The sequence below is a fragment of the Acipenser ruthenus genome, chromosome 41 (genome assembly GCF_902713425.1).
Source record: "Acipenser ruthenus chromosome 41, fAciRut3.2 maternal haplotype, whole genome shotgun sequence".
NCBI lineage: Eukaryota > Metazoa > Chordata > Actinopteri > Acipenseriformes > Acipenseridae > Acipenser > Acipenser ruthenus.
Window position 1 is genome coordinate 9,806,824 of NC_081229.1, and position 22,846 is coordinate 9,829,669.

Here is a 22,846-nt window from a genome sequence, read left to right on the forward strand (position 1 = left end):
AGCCTCCTTGTGACAGGAATGACTGAGGGTCTGACGTCACGGCAGAAGAAGGGACAACCAAAACAAAAAGTTATGGTGCAGTGCAGCTTTTTTATTTAAAGCAAACAAAAAATAAATATTTAAACAAAAACACTCGCTCACCGAGCAAAATAAAAGGTTAAACAAAAACAAATCACGAACACAAAATAAATCAAACACAGGTCAGGCTGGGCAGATTGCCTTCACTGTTCCTATGTTATTTTCTTTCTCTCGTTTCTCGTCACTCCTCTCGCACACACTCTCCTTCTGACACCCACCTAAAACACCCACCCAGAGTTAGCGAGCTGCAGGCTTTTTATAACAGGTGACCATCTCCCGATTAGCAACAAATTAAATCACCTAATTAATTCGGGAGATGGCCACCTTCTGCACGAGTTTTAATTATTACTCCTGGCAGAGGACGAGCACCGATCTCGCCTCTGCCAGGACACGTTTTAAAAATAAACAAAACAATAACACATACGGCGCTCGCCGACAAATACAATAAATGTAAATAAACAATACAAAACAATCTGCACAGGGGCGGAGGGGGAGACCCCGATCTAAAAATAAATAAACAATGTACAGGGCTGCTCGCCCTGTTACACTCCTATAATGGGATTTGCCATAGGGAAGGGGGTGGTCTCTTATTGTACCCGTATCTCCAAGACCCCTGGGCAACGACCTCAGAAGGGCACTCTTTGTGTGTACAAGATTCTTAGCTAAAGAAAGACATCGGCCATGGGTTCAAACGCCACCCCACCACCAGATGGTGGGCGTTGCCCCAAAGGGGTTTTATAATGGGATTTCCCATAGACATTTTTCAGGGTGCTATATCTCGGGTTCTGGGGGTCCCCGAGACTTGAAAATCAGTACGGAGGTCCACCTTGTGTCCCCTGTCGATCCCTCCAAGCGACGTGTCCCCAGCTAGAAAGGACACCAATTTAGACTTTTTTTGCCAACCTGGAGCTCAAAAGATATTGGAAATGCAACCTTGACATGCCATCATGCTGAAAATGTGTAAATTTGTTGAAAATGTACCATTTGAAAACGGGTGGCTCCCTGTGAGAGAGGGCCCCCAGACATGACCCTAGGAAGTTCAACCCGGTTTCTAGGACCCGGGGTCATGGAGATATGACCCCGAAAAGGGTAGTTTTTGGACATTTTTGACAGGGCGTATCTCAGGTTCTGTGGGGGTTAGGAACTTGATTTTATTTTGCGGCGGGGCCCCATTTTCATAGGGGGGTCAGGGGTTGTATGGTGGTGTGTGCGTGCAGGGGTTGCATGGTGGTGTGTGTGTGCAGGGGTTGCATGGTGGTGTGTGTGTGTGCAGGGGTTGCATGGTGGTGTGTGCGTGCAGGGGTTGCATGGTGGTGTGTGCGTGCAGGGGTTGCATGGTGGGTGTGTGCCTGCAGGGGTTGCATGGTGGTGTGTGCGTGCAGGGGTTGCATAGTGGTGTGTGCGTGCAGGGGTTGCATGGTGGTGTGTGTGTGTGCAGGGGATGCATGGTGGTGTGTGTGTGTGCAGGGGTTGCATGGTGGTGTGTGTGTGCAGGGGTTGCATGGTGGTGTGTGCGTGTAGGGGTTGCATGGTGGTGTGTGTGTGTGCAGGGGATGCATGGTGGTGTGTGTGTGTAGGGGTTGCATGGTGGGTGTGTGCCTGCAGGGGTTGCATGGTGGTGTGTGCGTGCAGGGGTTGCATGGTGGGTGTGTGCCTGCAGGGGTTGCATGGTGGTGTGTGCGTGCAGGGGTTGCATAGTGGTGTGTGCGTGCAGGGGTTGCATGGTGGTGTGTGTGTGTGCAGGGGATGCATGGTGGTGTGTGTGTGTGCAGGGGTTGCATGGTGGTGTGTGTGTGCAGGGGTTGCATGGTGGTGTGTGCGTGTAGGGGTTGCATGGTGGTGTGTGTGTGTGCAGGGGATGCATGGTGGTGTGTGTGTGTAGGGGTTGCATGGTGGTGTATGCATGTAGGGGTTGCATGGCGGTGTGTGCCTGCAGGGGTTGCATGGTGGTGTGTGCCTGCAGGGGTCATTAAAACACACTCTACACGGCTTAGTCTTCAGCAGGCCGGGGCAGCGGGTAAACACAACAACTCTGAACATGTAGATAACCACACTGCTAAAAACTAACACTACAAGAATGCTTTTTTTTTTATTTAACGGTTGTAATACATACAGTACTGTATCGATGCCTCTGTAATTTCCATTGATAAATCATTACAAAAATAACATCTTAGAGTTTTATTACACTTGATAATCGGTTCCCTTTTCTCTTTTGCAGTTGTAGTTTTTGTTTTGCACTTTGGAAACATGAAAGTAAAAAACACAGATGAATATAATTGAAGTAGACTGTAAACCCGACACACACACACACACAGCTCACAATATTACAGCAGATACCAGGAAAAACCTATTCAGGTAACTGACAGTGTATTCATTATTTACAATCACTCTGCAACATCTCTACTTCAGCCTCCTCCACTCAGAGCCGCAGAGAGCCGTCATGCGCCCCGGGGAATGATGGGTACGTTCAGACATTTTGATCATGGTTTGGTTTTTCATTTGTGTAATTTCTTGTTATATTATGTATACTCTTAATATGCTGCATGGATAGATGCTTCTCTGTGGTTTCTGTGTTTGTACGCTTTGAGATGCGTGCATCTAGGAGCTTTATAAAATAAAGATTATTATTATTATAAAATGTCTTAACTATTAATATCCAGGAATATAACTAGCAAACCTCTGATTATTAACAAAAAGCTTCACTGTCACACATACTTTTACAGCTTGTTTTCTGTGTTCATAATTTAATAAGAAGTTAATAACAGCACCTGTTTATTTTGAGCGAATAAAAGACATGTGGATGACTGCAAAGTGGAAGCCTGAACTGAAAGCAAATTAGTGCTATTTGATTCGCCGGCTGCTCTGAAAAAGCAACCTAAATGTAATGTTGAATTTCATTGGCTGGCTGTGATGTAATGCTTTGTCATTGGCCACTGAGGTGTCAGACCATGGGAAGAGCGTTTTTATTCCCCCAGATGATTGTACATTTGAAAACAATGGAAAGAGAAACAAAGAACAGGCAGAAAGGGAAAAAAACTTTATTAAACAAAGTCTGAATATCATTTTCATTCCAGAATGTAATAAATGAATGTTGTTTCTTTTTTTGTTTGTTTATCGTTGCGGTTGTTTCTAAACCCTGGTTTTCTTTCCATTCTTGGCACGATGAAGGAGTTTTGTCGACTTGCCGCCTAATTGGTGCTGTTGGTCCTGCAGGGGCTTGCGTGCTGGGGTGCCTGCACCTCAAAAAAGGAATTAGGCCTCAAATATGTTGGCAATGTTTGTGTAAATCTTTAAAAAATATTCAGAGCTTGAGAAAGTTCCTGCAGCATTGTATCACACATCAGGTTTTGTAAACAAATGTAAATTTAATGTCCGAGGACAAAATTACTCCTTGCTGATTGGTTGTTTTAAGATATTTTTTTTTCCAAAATACTAAAACATCCTTGTTGAACTCAGAGAGGCAGAGCACTGGAACTCAATCTCCAGCACTGAGAAGGACTCAGAGAGGCAGAGCGCTAGAACTCAATCTCCAGCGCTGAGAACGACTCAGAGAGGCAGAGCGCTAGAACTCAATCTCCAGCACTGAGAAGGACTCAGAGAGGCAGAGCGCTAGAACTCAATCTCCAGCACTGAGAAGGACTCAGAGAGGCAGAGCGCTAGAACTCAATCTCCAGCACTGAGAAGGACTCAGAGAGGCAGAGCACTGGAACTCAATCTCCAGCACTGAGAAGGACTCAGAGAGGCAGAGCGCTAGAACTCAATCTCCAGCACTGAGAAGGACTCAGAGAGGCAGAGCACTAGAACTCAATCTCCAGCGCCGAGAAGGACTCAGAGAGGCAGAGCGCTGGAACTCAATCTCCAGCACTGAGAAGGACTCAGAGAGGCAGAGCGCTAGAACTCAATCTTAAATGCACATTCAGTTGGAAGATTATTTTTCTTTAAAAAAAATAAATAAATAATAATTCTCAGAGAGACCTTACATTGCATTACATAATATTTGGGCTTCTGGTTTTCGTCTGACTTTTCGTCCCTCCTTTATAAATTAATTTCACAATTAACACATTTCTCAGTTTTAATTCAGAAACCAATTGTTTCATGCATTTGATCTGCTTTTACTGTGTCTGAAAAACACAAGCCAAGTTAGTAGAAACACTTGGTTTCTGAATTAAAACTGAGAAATGTGTTAGTTGTGAAATTGGGGCAACCTTGGCCCCCACCTCTTTGATAGTTGTGCCTATTTGCTTGGTGCTAGCCAAGGTTGCCCCAATTGTTTCTCCCAAGTTAACTTGTGTTTTTCATACAAGTTAGAAGAAACAACTGGGGCAACCTTGGACCTCATCGGTTTTACAGTTGTGCCTGTTTGCTTTCTGCTGAGCAAGGTTGCCCCAATGGTTTCATGAAACTTGTCTTGTGTTTTTGATATCTCTACTTTAAATGGCTGGGCTCTTTTGAGAACTTGGCGTTTTTTCACATTTCCAAAGTGTTTTTGTTTCAAATTCATAATGCAAGGTTAACATTTTTTTCTTCATGATAGAACAGTCCCAATTAACATAGTCTTTAAGGTTTCTCTCTTCTGTGAATTCGCTGGTGTTTTTGAAGTCCTTGTTTAAGATGGAACCTTTTCCCACAGTCAGAGCAGCGATACGGTTTCTCTCCTGTGTGAATTCGCTGGTGCGAAACAAGGTTGTTTGAATGACTGAAACTCTTCCCACAGTCAGAGCAGGAATATGGTTTCTCTCCTGTGTGAATTCGCTGGTGTTTTTTCATGTCTCCTGAGTAACTGAAACTCTTCCCACAGTCAGAGCAGTGATACGGTTTCTCTCCTGTGTGAATTCGCTGGTGCGAAACAAGGTTGTTTGAATGACTGAAACTCTTCCCACAGTCAGAACAGTGATATGGTTTCTCTCCTGTGTGAATTCGCTGGTGTTTTTTCATGTCTCCTGAGTAACTGAAACTCTTCCCACAGTCAGAGCAGCGATACGGTTTCTCTCCTGTGTGAATTCGCTGGTGTGAAACAAGGTGTCCGGACTGACTGAAACTCTTCCCACAGTCAGAGCAGGAATATGGTTTCTCTCCTGTGTGAATTCGCTGGTGTTTTTTCATGTCTCCTGAGTAACTGAAACTCTTCCCACAGTCAGAGCAGCGATACGGTTTCTCTCCTGTGTGAATTTGCTGGTGCGAAACAAGGTGTCCGGACTGACTGAAACTCTTCCCACAGTCAGAGCAGGAATATGGTTTCTCTCCTGTGTGAATTCGCTGGTGTTTTTTCATGTCTCCTGAGTAACTGAAACTCTTCCCACAGTCAGAGCAGCGATACGGTTTCTCTCCTGTGTGAATTTGCTGGTGTGTTTTCATGTCTCTTGACCTAATGAAACTCTTCCCACAGTCAGAGCAGCGATACGGTTTCTCACCTGTGTGAATTTGCTGGTGTGAAACAAGGTGTCCGGACTGACTGAAACTCTTCCCACAGTCAGAGCAGCAATACGTTTTTTCTCCTGTGTGAATTCGCTGGTGTGCTTTCATGTTTCCTGACCTACTAAAACTCTTCCCACAGTCAGAACAGTGATACGGTTTCTCTCCTGTGTGAGTTCGCTGGTGTGTTTTAAAATGCTCTAACTGGGTGAAACCTTTCCCACAGTCAGGATATTCTCCAGCGCCCGCCCTCGCTTTAGCTGCTGGACTGGAACCTGGAAAATACGAACAGGAAAGTAAGAGGGACTGCTTGCTGGCTTAGGCAGGGATGGAAATAAGCTCCCCTTGCATAGCAGTTTGATCCCCTCCTGGTTTTACTAGCAGTTTAATAAGACACACCTGTGCTTGTTACCTATACATTGGGGCTAATCAGGCTCATTTTAAAACCTGGAACAGGTGAATCTGCTATGCAACAGGAGTCTTATTTCCATCCCTGGCTTAGGGCAGGTGGGGGAGTGTATTAAAACATGTGAATTTCAGCTGTGGGGGCTTGCAATAGGTTACAACAGCTTAAAAAAAACAACTAAACAAAGCCTTTACTTTATGTGTAAAAGCAGTCAGTAAAGTACACATCATCTATTTATTTAATACAAGTTACAGTATTATACCTCTTTGACGTAGCGCTGCAGCAGAACCTCCCAAATAGTATCTGCTTCAGCCAAATCGTAGCTGTTGGCATCTCTGCTTTATGTGTAAAAGCAGTCAGTAAAGACTGATGCTGGTGAAACCGAGCCCTGGGATCAAAATCTGCCTTCAAAGACCTCCTGTGACGTTTCAGGTCTATTTCCTCCAACACATGCTACAATTATATCTTTAAATAGCATTACTTTACGCATTTACAAAAATATCCATATACTGTTACACTGAATATTTATAATGATATATACAGTACTTTAGTGTTTCTAATCCTTGGTATAATTCTCCCCACTCCCAGAGCAATGACTACATTCTACCTGTATCTGAAGTTCACCAGTAGCGAGTCCTATCTTGAACTGGTTGGAGTGGTACAGCAAAAAACAAACAGCTAGTAATGTAACCTACATGCTCCCTCCCTCCCTCTCAACCACACTGTGGATATCACGCAATCTAGAATGACAATGTCACAGCTACTGGGAGTCACTCACCTGCTAGACTGCATTCTGAATGGGAGCGTCCGTCTTCCTTTCCACCTCCTTGCATGCTGTTGGGAGAGCCTTCCTCTCCAGCGCCTTGCTCTCTCACGCAGATTCTCTCCAGCACCACGCTACACTCCCGCAGGCGTACAGGCTCCTGCTCAGGGATGTTTGGTTTGAAGTCCTCAGATTCTTCCTTCACTGGTTCCATGTGCTCAAACTCTACTTCAAGGGGCTCCCATTTAATACGGACAGTTTCCAGCACCTCTTCTTGTTTAACAGGAAGGGGTTCTTCTGTATGGGGGATCTCCAATTCAATGTGCTCAGCTTTAATGTCAGAGACCTCTGGCTGACTGCTGTCACATTGCATCTCACAGAGCTCCTGTTTAATGGGGAGGGAAGCCAGCCCAGAGAACTCCACTCTAATGGGGACCAGTTCAAGTTCAGGGAACTCCTCTTTAATCTGGACAGATTCCATCTTCACACTGTCCATGGCAGCACACGGGATTCTGTTTAATAGCTGAAAAACAAATGCATGTATTTATTTAAATACAGGGTTATGAAGGCCATTCAAGGGGTCGACAACATCTGTCCTTAATAGCAGGGGTGGCTTTGCTAATGAAAGGACATACAATTTCTTATAATAACTTCATAATACCAGAGGATTTTATCTGTTGAAACGTTTACATAATGTATCCATTCCATATATTATTTATTGCAGATTTCTTTCGAGCAACATGTTCTAACATTTGTTTCAGATTTGGAACATACCCAGTAGTCTCTGCATATAGGAATACCTCCTAAGAGAACACTTTTTGATATAGACTGACTACACAGGGGAAAGTTGACAGAGATTCATTTTTATTTTTTCACTCTGCTATTTTATTATTATTATTATTATTATTATTTGTTTATTTAGCAGACGCCTTTATCCAAGGCGACTTACAGAGACTAGGGTGTGTGAACTATGCATCAGCTGCAGAGTCACTTACAACTACATCTCACCCGAAAGACGGAACACAAGGAGGTTAAGTGACTTGCTCAGGGTCACACAGTGAGTCAGTGGCTGAGGTGGGATTTGAACCGGGGATCTTCTGGTTCCAAGCCCCTTTCTTTAACCACTGGACCACACAGCCTCCTACATCTACATTGTGAATCTACAAGCTACATCTGTATTGTGAATGACTAGCGTATCATATCGGAGGCATGGATTAGTGATGAGACATTATCACTTTTACAAGTCAATTTGATTATCAATTATCAGTTACGATTATTCTAATAACATCCTTCTAGGGGCAAAAAGTCACAAAAAGGTTCCTGATTATTTTTTTTTTATTCTAAACTACAATAAACTTCAGTAACTTTTTCAACAGCACTTTCAAACCTAGAAAACATACAGTATGCATTATATTGAAGTCAATACTAAAGCAGCATAAGCAATATATAAACCATACCACTTCACAGAAACCACTTTTAAATAAAGAAGAAAAGCACACACACAATCTGACAATGCACTCTCATGCTCTTAACTGCCTGAATCTTCTCTTAAAGTCTTTCGAATCTCTTACACCCCAGGGAATTATGCACAGAAAAAAAAATATTCAAAATGATGCAGTATCTCTGTACAAGTGTGTGCAAAGTAACAAAACTATTGTGCAGTTGTATTGGGTTCTTCTCTCATACTGAATATGAAAATACTAGCATAAGTTAAAAAATAATAACTAGAAAACAATGGATTTTTTTCTAAATTCCATGATTGATATAAAGGAACACCAGCTCCTTCAGTTTGTCTTCCGAAAGAGAAGGCCTCCGATCGGACAGGACAAGATTCCACAGCGAGGTGCTGCGCTCGGCATCGGCTGTATTTACTGCATCGATGTATCTGAAAGCTAATGTTTTCACATTAAGAAGACGGTCAGCTGTCGATGACCAAAACAAGTCAATGTCGAATTTCCCCTGTGGATCGCATCGGCCGTCACCTTCACAGTGTTCAAAGCAAAGCAATGAAAATCTTTTAGTCTCTCGTTTGCTGATATATTTGCAACGTGGGATCTTTGTCGTGGCATTTTCTGGCAGAATCAGTCAATGTTCCCTTTATCCTCAGTGGGTCAACTGCACTGAACTGAAAGCAGCGTACTAACTGGGGATGATCCCGTGGTTAGTACGCAGCTCCGTACTAAACTAGTGCGCAAGTTAAATACCAATTGCAACGAACTTGGAGGCTGAAGTTAGTCCCCAGCTGCGTACTAAAAAAGGTATCAATTGCACCGAAGCCAAAAATAACTGCTGCTGCCCTCTAGAGGATACCAAGTACGGGACTAACTTAGTTTAACTCTTGCCATGGACTAAGAATTTTAGTATCGTACTAAGTGGAATAGTGGAAGACATGTGAAAGTCCCAGAATGTACTGGCAGTTTATTTTTGCTGAAATAATAATGTGTGCATATAATACACACATATACAGTGCTTTGCAAAAGTATTCAGACCCCTGACCAATTCTCTCATATTACTGAATTACAAATGGTACATTGACATTTCGTTCTGTTTGATATTTTATTTTAAAACACTGAAACTCAAAATCAATTATTGTAAGGATGTCATTGGTTTTATGTTGGGAAATATTTTTAAGAAATAAACTGAAATATCTTGCTTGCATAAGTATTCAACCCTTGTGCTGTGGAAGCTCCCAGTTTACACCGATGAAAGAAATTGCCCTAACGAGGACACAATTACCTTACCATTGGCCTCCACCTGTGAACCATTAAAGTTGCTGTCACATTTTCTGCATAAAAACCCCACTGTTGAAGGATCATTGGTCAGGCTGTGAATCTGAAGGAAAATGAAGACCAAAGAGCATTCTATAGAAGATAGATATAAAGTAATACAAATGCATAGATCAGGGAAAGGGTACAAAATAATATCCAAGTGTTTGGCTATCCCAGTGAGCACAGTTGGATCAATAATCAGGAAGTGGAAGCTGCATCACACCACCCAGGCACTGCCAAGAAAAGGCCGTCCCTCAAAACTCAGCGCTCAAACAAGAAGGAGACTTGTGAGAGAAGCCACAGAGAGGCCAACAATCACTTTGAAGGAGCTACAGAGTTCAGTGGCTGGGAGTGGAGTAATGGTGCACCAGTCAACCATATCAAGAGCTCTGTATAACACTGGCCTGTATGGGAAGGTGGCAAGAAAGAAGCCGTTACTCAAAAAGTACCATCTGAAAGCACGTCTGGAGTTTGCAAGAAAGCATGAGAGTGTTGCTTTTTGGCCGACACTGTGTGCAAAGCTGGTACATACTTACCCCAAAAGACTTAAAGCTGTTATTGCAGCAAAAGGTGGCTCTACCAAATATTAATGTGTGGTGGTTGAATACTTATGCAAGCAAGATATTTCAGTTTGTTTTATTGTTCTTAAAAATATTTCCCAATCTCACCTTACAATAATTGATTTTGAGTTTCAGTGTTTTAAAATAAAATATCAAACAGAACGAAATGTCAATGTACCATTTGTAATTCAGTAATATGAGAGAATTGGTCAGGGGTCTGAATACTTTTGCAAGGCACTGTATATATACACACACACACACACACACATATATATATACACACACACACATATATATATATATATATCTCCCATGTTTGTGGCTCAGATGTCGGGAGCTGTTTAGGGTTATGTTGTCCTGGTTGCCACCTTGCTGGCTATTCAAGCCACAGTGAGCAGCCCCATCGTGTGCCACATAATCAGGGTGCCTCGGACAAACCATTTGAATGTTTTTTGTTTTTTTCTTTTGCACATTTTCAGTTAATCTTTTTTTTTTTTGGTTGCTTTTTTGTCCCTTTTGTATATATGGCCATAATTGCTTTATTTTGTGTCCAATTTGTTCCAATTTCACGTATGACGTATACCTGTAACCTTTATAATTAAAGAGTTATAGCCACAAATCTAACAGTAAAAACATGTGAAAATAACTCGGACCCTATTATTAACCTCCTTGTGCTCCGTATTACGGGTGAGACGCTGTGTATGCATAGTTCACACATACCCTATAGTCTCTGTAAGTTGCCTTGGATAAAGGCGTCTGCTAAACTAATTATTTATATATATATATATATATATATATATATATATATATATATATATATATATATAGGTCAGTTTACGCGTATTTCAAAATAAAAGTCTCAAATAATCTGCTAAAAAAATGCCTTACTGTATTTATCTTTATTTTTGTTTATGTTGCTTATTGTATTTCTATTTGTTTGTATTTCTATTATATTATATATTTTGTATGTAAAAATCTGTCATGTGTATATTTCATACATTCCTGAAAAAATTAAGGATTGTAACTCAGTAAAAGGCGGATGAAATGTAATGAAGAGACTCATAGTGAATAGAAAATAGGGTTGGTTGTGCCAGATTTACGTCCCTGCTATTGTTGCTGGGGTTTTAGTAGTGCTCGGGTGCTGAAAACACGACATTTTGACTGGTAGGTTGTGTATTTCAGCCATTCCTGAAAAAATTAAAGATTATAACTCAATAAAAGGGGGTTAAATGTAACTAATTCACTCAAAAATAAAATAATGATTGTAACTAAAACAATAGGGATATTTTATTCTTTGTATGTTAATGTAACCCTGTTTAAGCTCCCTGTTGGTAGGTGGAAGTATTAGATTTTCTGACCCAGCTTATCGTTGACCTTGGGCTTTAAGATCTGTTGTGCCAGGAAAACCATGGCTGTGCATGAAGGTCCGATACCTCTCAATATCTGAACACTTCCCCGTCACATGCTCAGATCTGTGGTGTACTGATGGTGTACATCTCAGTGATGACTGTGGAATGAATCTCCTTGCACAGCTCATGTGGTGTGCAGCTTACTGTTTACTGCACAAGAGACCAAACCAGCAACAACAGGTTTGCAGAGCAGTAAACCTGGCCTCACTCCACGTCTGGTTGTGAGAGGATCAGCACCAGTGATCAGCAGGTTTGCAGAGCAGTAAACCTGGCCTCACTCCACGTGTGGTTGTGAGAGGGTCAGCACCAGCGATCAGCAGGTTTGCAGAGCAGTAAACCTGGCCTCACTCCACGTGTGGTTGTGAGAGGGTCAGCACCAGTGATCAGCAGGTTTGCAGAGCAGTAAACCTGGCCTCACTCCACGTGTGGTTGTGAGAGGATCAGCACCAGTGATCAGCAGGTTTGCAGAGCAGTAAACCTGGCCTCACTCCACGTGTGGTTGTGAGAGGGTAAGCACCAGCGATCAGCAGGTTTGCAGAGCAGTAAACCTGGCCTCACTCCACGTGTGGTTGTGAGAGGGTCAGCACCAGCGATCAGCAGGTTTGCAGAGCAGTAAACCTGGCCTCACTCCACATGTGGTTGTGAGAGGGTCAGCACCAGCGATCAGCAGGTTTGCAGAGCAGTAAACCTGGCCTCACTCCACGTGTGGTTGTGAGAGGGTCAGCACCAGCGATCAGCAGGTTTGCAGAGCAGTAAACCTGGCCTCACTCCACGTGTGGTTGTGAGAGGGTCAGCACCAGTAATCAGCAGGTTTGCAGAGCAGTAAACCTGGCCTCACTCCACGTGTGGTTGTGAGAGGGTCAGCACCAGCGATCAGCAGGTTTGCAGAGCAGTAAACCTGGCCTCGCTCCACGTGTGGTTGTGAGAGGGTCAGCACCAGCGATCAGCAGGTTTGCAGAGCAGTAAACCTGGCCTCGCTCCACGTGTGGTTGTGAGAGGGTCAGCACCAGTGATCAGCAGGTTTGCAGAGCAGTAAACCTGGCCTCACTCCACGTGTGGTTGTGAGAGGGTCAGCACCAGCGATCAGCAGGTTTGCAGAGCAGTAAACCTGGCCTCACTCCACGTGTGGTTGTGAGAGGGTCAGCACCAGCGATCACCACGTTTGCAGAGCAGTAAACCTGGCCTCACTCCAGGTGTGGTTGTGAGAGGGTCAGCACCAGCGATCAGCAGGTTTGCAGAGCAGTAAACCTGGCCTCACTCCACGTGTGGTTGTGAGAGGGTCAGCACCAGCGATCAGCAGGTTTGCAGAGCAGTAAACCTGGCCTCACTCCAGGTGTGGTTGTGAGAGGGTCAGCACCAGCGATCAGCAGGTTTGCAGAGCAGTAAACCTGGCCTCACTCCACGTGTGGTTGTGAGAGGGTCAGCACCAGTAATCAGCACGTTTGCAGAGCAGTAAACCTGGCCTCACTCCACGTGTGGTTGTGAGAGGGTCAGCACCAGCGATCAGCAGGTTTGCAGAGCAGTAAACCTGGCCTCACTCCACGTGTGGTTGTGAGAGGGTCAGCACCAGGGATCAGCAGGTTTGCAGAGCAGTAAACCTGGCCTCACTCCACGTGTGGTTGTGAGAGGGTCAGCACCAGCGATCAGCAGGTTTGCAGAGCAGTAAACCTGGCCTCACTCCACGTGTGGTTGTGAGAGGGTCAGCACCAGCGATCAGCAGGTTTGCAGAGCAGTAAACCTGGCCTCACTCCACGTGTGGTTGTGAGAGGGTCAGCACCAGCGATCAGCAGGTTTGCAGAGCAGTAAACCTGGCCTCACTCCACGTGTGGTTGTGAGAGGGTCAGCACCAGTGATCAGCAGGTTTGCAGAGCAGTAAACCTGGCCTCACTCCAGGTGTGGTTGTGAGAGGGTCAGCACCAGCGATCAGCAGGTTTGCAGAGCAGTAAACCTGGCCTCACTCCACGTGTGGTTGTGAGAGGGTCAGCACCAGTAATCAGCACGTTTGCAGAGCAGTAAACCTGGCCTCACTCCACGTGTGGTTGTGAGAGGGTCAGCACCAGTGATCAGCAGGTTTGCAGAGCAGTAAACCTGGCCTCACTCCACGTGTGGTTGTGAGAGGGTCAGCACCAGCGATCAGCAGGTTTGCAGAGCAGTAAACCTGGCCTCACTCCACGTGTGGTTGCAAGAGGGTCAGCACCAGTGATCAGCAGGTTTGCAGAGCAGTAAACCTGGCCTCACTCCACGTGTGGTTGTGAGAGGGTCAGCACCAGTGATCAGCAGGTTTGCAGAGCAGTAAACCTGGCCTCACTCCACGTGTGGTTGTGAGAGGGTCAGCACCAGCGATCAGCAGGTTTGCAGAGCAGTAAACCTGGCCTCACTCCACGTCTGGTTGTGAGAGGGTCAGCACCAGTAATCAGCAGAGCTGATCCTTTCCAGTGGGCCGAGGTGAAGCACGCTACCACCGAGAAGGCAGCGGAGGAGCTATTCCTGGCGATGATGTCTGCAAGTATTAAAACTTCATTTGTGTTGTTTTAATTTGATGTTCTTTGGCATTAGACAATAAAATATGCAAAACAATCTGAGTGATTGTCAGTTCTGTGCTATTATCTGAATTACATTTCCTCAATGTGTAGCTGAATTACATTACATTAACGTGGATTGTATATAAAAACAAAGTGAAGGGTGAACGGTCTTAAAAAAAGGTGTCTAATAAGGAAGTAGGGCTGATTACAGGTGAGGTGATGGAGAAGGAGGTAGGTAGGACTACAGCTCAGGTGAAGGAGGGAGGTAAGACTACAGGTGTGAAGCATGGAAGTAAGACTACAGGAGAGAGGTAGGACTGCAGGTGCAGGTGTGATGAATACACTAAACATTACACTGAATATTACTAAACTTAAGGGAGGAAGTCCAACCACAACCAAACACAAAAAACATAAAGGAAAAAAAGCAAATCCATTAGATTATACAGTAATTGCAAATGCCATTCATGATGTTAAACAAAGCAATAAAAAAACAAACACATTTCAATTTTTAGGACTGACTGAAATACACAACCGACCAGCTAAAATGTCATGTTTTCAGCACCCGAGCATTACTAAAACCCCAGCAACAATAGCAGGGACGTAAATCTGGCACAACCAACCCTATTTTCTATTCACTACGAGTCTGGTCATTACATTTGAACCCCCTTTTACTGAGTTACAATCCTTAATTTTTTCAGGAATGGCTGAAATACACAACCCTCTAGTTGCCAAGTACCATCACAAACTAAAAAGAGATTTAAACACATAGATAATACATTATTAGCAATGCATTTCTGAAGGTATGCAAGTCACATAGATTATTTTCGTGTTTTCACTTGAACAGCTATACTGTATGTTTGTACTCATTCACAGCATACCTTAGTATGTGTTAACAGAATCCTATAAGACACATCTTATTTCCATTAGTATGGGGGTCTACACCAGCAGTCATTAAAGGTACAAACTTGAATGAGATGGCTTAAAAAAACACATCAACACTAAAAAGAAAATGATCTTTTTATTTGCTCCAGCATCACCAGCAAAAATGGTTTTGTGCTGGTACCCACTGAGTGATGTGGAGCACTTTCTTGGTCTGTGGTGTGAACCACTGCCGTATAATGGAGAATCCATTGCTTACAATACAATAAGCTTCTACATTATTTTCATTTTAATCAGTTTATTTAAGTGAATGCACTTTTAATAACAGGATATGTGAAATAATATGATATCTTGTAACAATTGTAAGTCGCCCTGGATAAGGGTGTCTGCTTAGAAATAAATAATAATAATAATAATAATAATAATAAATCTTGTTTAAAAGCGTTTTTATATATATTTTTTATTATTAATAGTACTTTTTTCTATTTCTGTATTTTATTCTGTATTCTGCTTACCAAGTGCTTTGGGCTGCTTTTAATAATTGTACTGTATGTTTCTGTACTTCACTCTGCTGGATTCTGCTTGTAAAGCGCTTTGAGCCACTGTATTACACATTGATTGCACTATACAACTCAAGATTATTATTACATTGTTTAAGGCAGTGACTCCCAAATTATTATTATTTCAGAAGTAGCCTCTCTCATTCCTACAGAGCAAAATCAATTAATAAATAATAAATTACCTGGTGTTGAAGTCTTGGTCTCTGTTAACATATATTAAGCCTAATAAATGATCATTTATCATCTTGTTTTTGCATTTATAGGTTACAGTAATTTATACAGTATATGCAAAAACAACTATATATATATATATATATATATATATATATATATATATATATATATATATATATATATATACACACATACAGGAGACCTTGGTCATTAATAACATTCTTAAAAATAATATTAATAATTAAATGAATAATGCATGATGAGCAATGTATACTTCTTGCTGCTGCTTTTACTGTCTCTTTCAGTCGTTATATGAGAGTGACAGGATGGAGGGACTTTTATTTTGGAAAAAAACAGCCGGTTTCGACATCGAGATGCGGAAGCAGCATACGCCGGAAGTGAAGTTGTTGCTAGCTTCACGGAGATAAAAACGTCGGTAGCTTATTTTTTATTGATTAAATTGTTATATTATAGTTTAATTGTTATATTTTAAATGGACTCGGTGTTGTTGATGACGTCACGCCTGTTCATTTAACAAACAAAGAGTCTCACACGCGCGCGCGTCACAAACAAACAACCTTCAATTAAAATGAATAATACTGTAACTTACCTTTTAGTCTCGTCCACGCCTTACAAACGGGTATGTAATATCGTTTAACTAAACACACAAATATAAAATCCTCCGCAGGGCTCCGTGTTTACCTCCTGCTGTGTGTTTGAAACGCCAGCAGCGCCGCGTTCCCGGATGCAGTTTGTGCGCATGCTCCGAGGCGGAGGCTCTTCTTCTGGTTAATCTATAGGACGCATCCCATCTATTATATTAGATGATGAGCGCCCTCCATCTCTACTCCTTTGTGTGTCTTTGTTTTACTTTATTTTTCTGTCATCTTTATTTATTATAACTTCCCTTCTTTTCCTGTTTCCTTTATATATTTCGTTAGTATCCTTTCTCTATTCAGTCTCCCGTCCTCTTTCCCCAGCAAGTTCTTTATATTGACTTCCTATACCTCCATTTCTCTCAGCCTCCTCTCCACTTTCCTTCTCTGCTCCTCATATTTCTCACACTTGAATAAATAATGTTCTACTGTTTCAGCTACTTTACATTTTTCACACTTTCCATCTTCATGTTTCTCCAGTCTTAAAAGATGTTTATTTAAAGAACTCTGCCCAATCCTTAACCTATCCAACGCTCTTTCCTCTTTCCTTCACAACTCTTTATTCACCTCTTTCTGGATATTATGATAAAACCTTCCTTTTATGCTTTTAAGCTGAGTCTCAGCTGCTCCATTGAGCTCCATAGAGGCGCAGCGTCCATTCAAAACTAACACAAGAAAGAGTTCACATCCTTTTTATATTTAACGGCTGTAATACATACAGTACTGTATCAATGCCTCTAATTTCCATTGATAAATCATTACAAAATAACATCTTAGAGTTTTATTACACTTGATAATCGGTTCCCTTTTCTCTTTTGCAGTTGTAGTTTTTGTTTTGCACTTTGGAAACATGAAAGTAAAAAACACAGATGAATATAATTGAAGTAGACTGTAAACCCGACACACACACACACACAGCTCACCATATTACAGCAGATACCAGGAAAAACCTATTCAGGTAACTGACAGTGTATTCATTATTTACAATCACTCTGCAATATCCATGTCTTCATCCTCTACGTCAGCCTCCTCCACTTTCCTATTCTCATCCATGTCGCTGTTCGTGGTTGAATCATCTCCGCTGATGGCTGAATAGGGGAGGTTAGCAGGGTAATGTTCCTGCGTGGGGATAGGGAGACAGGCAGCACCAACGCGTTTAACTTCAACACTAACCCTTAATAAAATGTTCTTCCTGTTATTAAGCAGTGGTATAATGGGAAGCAGTGGTAAATTTAAAATAACAGAAGCCAGTTTTTACTATAGTGAAGTAGGCTACAATTTGTTTTTCATTAAAAACGTGTTTATTGAAATTAATGTTCAGCTTTCATATTGAAGCTTGTTGTGGGCGACTCATTCAATCAAACCCAGTAGTGTGGAATTTGCTTTAATCGTTCAAGACGTTTTTCAACTCAAGTAAGCTTATTTGTGTATAACAAACAACACACGAGCGTGGCAGCCCTTCTATCGCAGCCAGTGTCATGTTTATAGCACACAGCTGAAATGGTAACGTGACAGCGCTGTCTCTGTTTAGCGCACGCAAGAACGTGCAGAATGGATGGAACTCTGTTGAGAATTGGAAGACAACGCATTTGAGAGCAAAACATTTTATGACATTTTTAAATCTCATAGCTGAAGAGGTGCCGGCGCTTTGCCTCGTCAAGACCAGAGGTGCCGGGCTGAGTCCCAGCCAGCCCTGGCATAAATTAACCACTGTATATATATATATATCAATGTACTGTGACCCCCAAAGTCATTCTAAATAAATGAAATCAATTTACATTCACTTAAAAAACTCAAATTGCTTTCCTCCATTTTAAGTTAGTTGAACATTCAAATTGACTTTAGTTGTTCAAACGTAATTAGTTGAAGTAGAACCAGGAGACTGGATTCCCATCAGCCCTTGCGGGACTTGTACAATTTATTTTTTGAATTGTTTGTTGTTTATTGTGTTGTTGTTTTGTGTGTGTGTGCGGTTGCACACGTGTGTTGTGTTTGCTTGTCTCTTGTGTTCCCGGCTGCCTCCCTTGCACGTGTTCTCCTTGTGTTGTTTGTGGCCAGCCCCGTTCGGCGGTCAGTCTGCGGATGTGACGTCACTCCCTTTTCCCTCTGTCTGCTTCTCTGCTGCTGCCTGGTTCCAGCACTTGTAAATGCTGCCAGAAGCACAGAAGCAGAAATGCTGCACTTGCAGCTAATAAAATAACTTGCTGGTTTCACACTGTTTCCTCAGCTCACTTTTTATTGTTAAAATTAAAAAAATAATTATTTATTTATTTCTTAGTAGATGCCCTTATCCAGGGCGACTTACAATTACAGCTCACTTTTTATTGCTAAAATTAATTAAACATTTTCAAACAAACTAAAAATTACATCTAACGTCTGTGTATGAGCTGCTGCCTGTTGTTTTCCTGTGTGTGTGTGTGTGCACCGCCCCCTGCGGGCTCGCTGTGCTGTGCGAGTGGTGGAAATTTATGCAAATCACCTACTCAAGCCCGACCAAAGAGCGGTGAGGATAAGCTTATATTAAGAGCAGCCTGCGCTCTGCATGTGGTTGTTTTGGCTGGGGCCTCAGAGAGTTAAAGAGGAGCTCCCTGTACTGCATCCAAGCTCTAAACATGCTGAAGTGTTGCAATACCCAGGAGAGCTGTGTGCTAGCTGGAACTAGAGGGGAAGATTAACCAGTATCTTGCTAAACAGGAATTCTGTGCAGCATTAAAACACACAAATCATGACAAATAAAAATAATAAACACATCTAAAAAATAAAATTTATTGAACATTAGACATTTTAAAAAATGCATGATTAGTTGTGACTTTTTATTTTCATGTTTTTTTCACTACCAAAAAGGCTCTTTCCCAGCAGTCCTCTATATCCTCTGAATGCAGAGTCTGCCTGGGTGCTGCGTCACATGATGAAGGCTCCAGCACTGACAACGACTCAGAGAAGCAGAGCGATAGAACTCCATTTGATACAACAACCTTTAAAAAGTACATTTTGCTAATTTAAATACAAGTTAGACATAGGTGTTGTTTTAGCGTTGCTTACTATTGTGTTGTATAATAAATCAATTAATTTCACAATTTACACATTTCTCATTTTTAATTCAGAAACCAATTGTTTCTACTAACTTGGCTTGTGTTTTTCAGACACAGTAAAAGCGGATCAAATGCATGAAAAACACAAGCCCAGTTAGTAGAAACAATTGGTTTCTGAATTAAAACTGAGAAATGTGTAAATTGTGAAATTGGGGCGACCTTGGCCCTCATCGGTTTTACAGTTGTGCCCAGTTGCTTGGTGCTGAGCAAGGTTGCCACAATTGTTTATTGAAGCTAGTCTTGTGTTTTTGATATCTCTACTTTAACTGGCTGGGTACTTTTGATAACTTGGTGATTTTTCACATTTCCAAAGTGTTTTTGTTTCAAATCCATGATGCAAGGTTGACATTTTTTACTTCATGATAGAACAGTCCCAATTAACATAGTCTTTAAGGTTTCTCTCCTGTGTGAATTCGCTGGTGTTAAACAAGGTTGTTTGACCGACTGAAACTCTTCCCACAGTCAGAGCAGTAATACGGTTTCTCTCCTGTGTGAATTCGCTGGTGTGCTTTCAGGTTTCCTGAATAACTGAAACTCTTCCCACAGTCAGAGCAGCGATATGGTTTCTCTCCTGTGTGAATTCGCTGGTGTGAAACAAGGCTGCCTGACCGACTGAAACTCTTCCCACAGTCAGAGCAGCGATACGGTTTCTCTCCCGTGTGAATTCGCTGGTGTGAAACAAGGCTGTCTGACCGACTGAAACTCTTCCCGCAGTCAGAGCAGCGATACGGTTTCTCTCCCGTGTGAATTCGCTGGTGGAAAAGAAGGCTGTTTGAATGACTGAAACTCTTCCCACAGTCAGAGCAACAATATGTTTTCCCTCCTGTGTGGATTTGCTGGTGTGCTTTCAGGGTTCCTGAGTGACTGAAACTCTTCCCACAATCAGAGCAGCAATACAGTTTCTCTCCTCTGTGAATTTGCTGGTGTGAAACAAGGCTGTTTGAATGACTGAAACTCTTTCCACAGTCAGAGCAGGAATACGGTTTCTCTCCTGTGTGAATTCGCTGGTGTGAAACAAGGTTGTTTGACTGACTAAAACTCTTTCCACAGCGAGTGCAGGAATACGGTTTCTCTCCTGTGTGAATTCGCTGGTGTGTTTTCAGTTTACCTGACTGACTGAAACTCTTTCCACAGTCAGAGCAGCAATACGGTTTCTTTTCTGCGTCAGTTCGCTGGTGTGTTTTAAAATGCCCAAACTGGGTGAAACCTTTCCCACAGTCAGGATATTCTCCAGCGCTTGCCCTCACTTTAGCTGCTGGACTGGAAACTGGAAAATATGAACAGGAAAGAAAGTAAGAGGGACTGCTTGCTGGCTTAGGCAGGGATGGAAAAAAGCCTCCCTTTGCATAGCAGTTTGATCCCTTCCTGGTTTTACTAGCAGTTTAATAAGACACACCTGTGCTTGTTACCTATACATTGGAGCTAATCAGAATCTATTTAAAACCTGGAATAGGTGAATCTGCTATGCAATGGGAGTCTTATTTCCATCCCTGGCTTAGAGCAGGTGGTGGAGTGGATTAAAAGCATGTGAATTTCAGCTGTGGGGGCTTGCAATACATTACAACAGCTTAAAAATGCAAATAAACTTAAAGCCTTTACATTTATAATGATCTATACAGTACTTTAGTGTTTCTCCCCCTTGGTATAATCCCCCCCCCCTCCCAGAGCAATGACTACATTATATCTGTATCTGAAGTTCACCAGTATTGAGTCCTATCTTGAACTGTTTGGAGTGGTACAGGAAAAACAAATAGCTAGTAATGTAACCTACATGCTCCCTCCCTCCCTCTCAACCACACTGTGGATATCACACAATCTAGAATGACAATGTCACAGCTACTGGGAGTCACTCACCTGCTAGACTGCATTCTGAATGGGAGCGCCCGTCTTCCTTTCCACCTCCTTGCATGCTGTTGGGAGAGCCTTCCTCTCCAGCGCCTTCCTCTCTCACGCAGATTCTCTCCAGCACCACGCTACACTCCCGCAGGGGTACAGGCTCCAGCTCAGAGATGTTTGGTTTGAAGTCCTCGGATTCTTCCTTCCCTGGTTCCATGTGCTCAAACTCTACTTCAGGGGGCTCCTGTTTAATACGGACAGTTTCCAGCACCTCTTCTTGTTTAACAGGAAGGGGTTCTTCTGTCTGGGGGATCTCCAATTCATTGTGCTCAGCTTTAATCTCAGAGACCTCTGGCTGACTGCTGTCACATTGCACCACACAGAGCTCCTGTTTAATGGGGAGGGAAGCCAGCCCAGAGAACTCCACTCTAATGGGGACCAGTTCAAGTTCAGGGAACTCCTCTTTAATCTGGATAGATTCCATCTTCACACTGTCCATGGCAGCACGCGGGATTCTGTTTAGTAGCTGCTGAAAAACAAATGCATGTATTTATTTAAATACAGGGTTATGAAGGCCATTCAAGGGGCCGACAACATCTGTCCTTAATAGCTTATATATTTGCAACGTGGGATCTTTGCCATGGCATTTTCTGGCAAAATCAGTCAATGTTCCCTTTATCCTCAGTGAGTGAACTGCACTGAACTGAAAGCAGCGTACTAACTGGGGATGATCCCATGGTTAGTACGCAACGCCGTACTAAAAATGGTCTCAATTGCACCAAAGCCAAAAATAACTGCTGCTGTCCTCTAGAGGACACTAAGTATGGGACTAACTTAGTTTAACTCTTGCTATGGACTAAGAATTTTAATATCATACTAAGAGGAATAGTGGAAGACATGTGAAAGTCCCAGAATGTACTGGCAGTTGATTTTTGCTGAAATAATAATGTGTGCATATAATACACACATATATATATATATGCCATCACTATATTTGAAGCATCTGCTGCCTGTACGGATATTGTAATAGTAACATAAAATTACATTACGACTACAATACTGTTAACTACTAATAGTGAAGGAAGGTGTCGGCAGCATTACAGTCATGCATGTAGAGCCTGTAGGATGCGATAGTAGGTTTTTGGGGGGGGGGGCGGGGGGGCAGCAAGTCTTTTCATTCCCTTTAATTTGAGAGGACTCGACACTGGTGGTTCTTAGGGGTGAGCAGAGATATTGAGGAGTAGGGACACAGTGGGTAGAATGTGATTTAAGTGTTATTTTAAGTATTAGGACCTGGGGGCACATTGAAAAATAAAATAATCAGTGCTCTTCTCAGGGTGTTTTTAGAAGTGATTATCTAGGATACGTCTTCGGAATACCACCCCTTCCCTGTTTTGTACTACCTGTGGTCCAATGACAACGGTGTCGAAACAGCCCGTGTGTGTTGAGTGTCAACATTAAACCAGCTTAGTTTATTTCATGGCATTGCACTTGGTTGAGTATTTTATAGGAAGTCCGTGTGCCCTGATATGGAGTACTTTACCATGCATATATATCTTAAATAAATAAAAAATTATTATTACATGCAGACATATAAATATATGTTAGAGAAGAATTAATATTTATGTGTAACTGTCGGCCTATTTGTAACATTGTAAAAATGATTATCAGCTCATAATATTGTAAAATACATACATTACTGTTACAAATATTTCAAATGTTCTGATTCAG

General features: G+C 42.4%; 1 pseudogene; it reads right to left on the bottom strand.

Moving 5' to 3' along the window:
• Positions 1-4,357: 4,357 nt before the first annotated feature.
• LOC131696746 (zinc finger protein 850-like) overlaps positions 4,358-22,846 on the bottom strand; it is a 37,473-nt pseudogene continuing 18,984 nt past the window's right edge.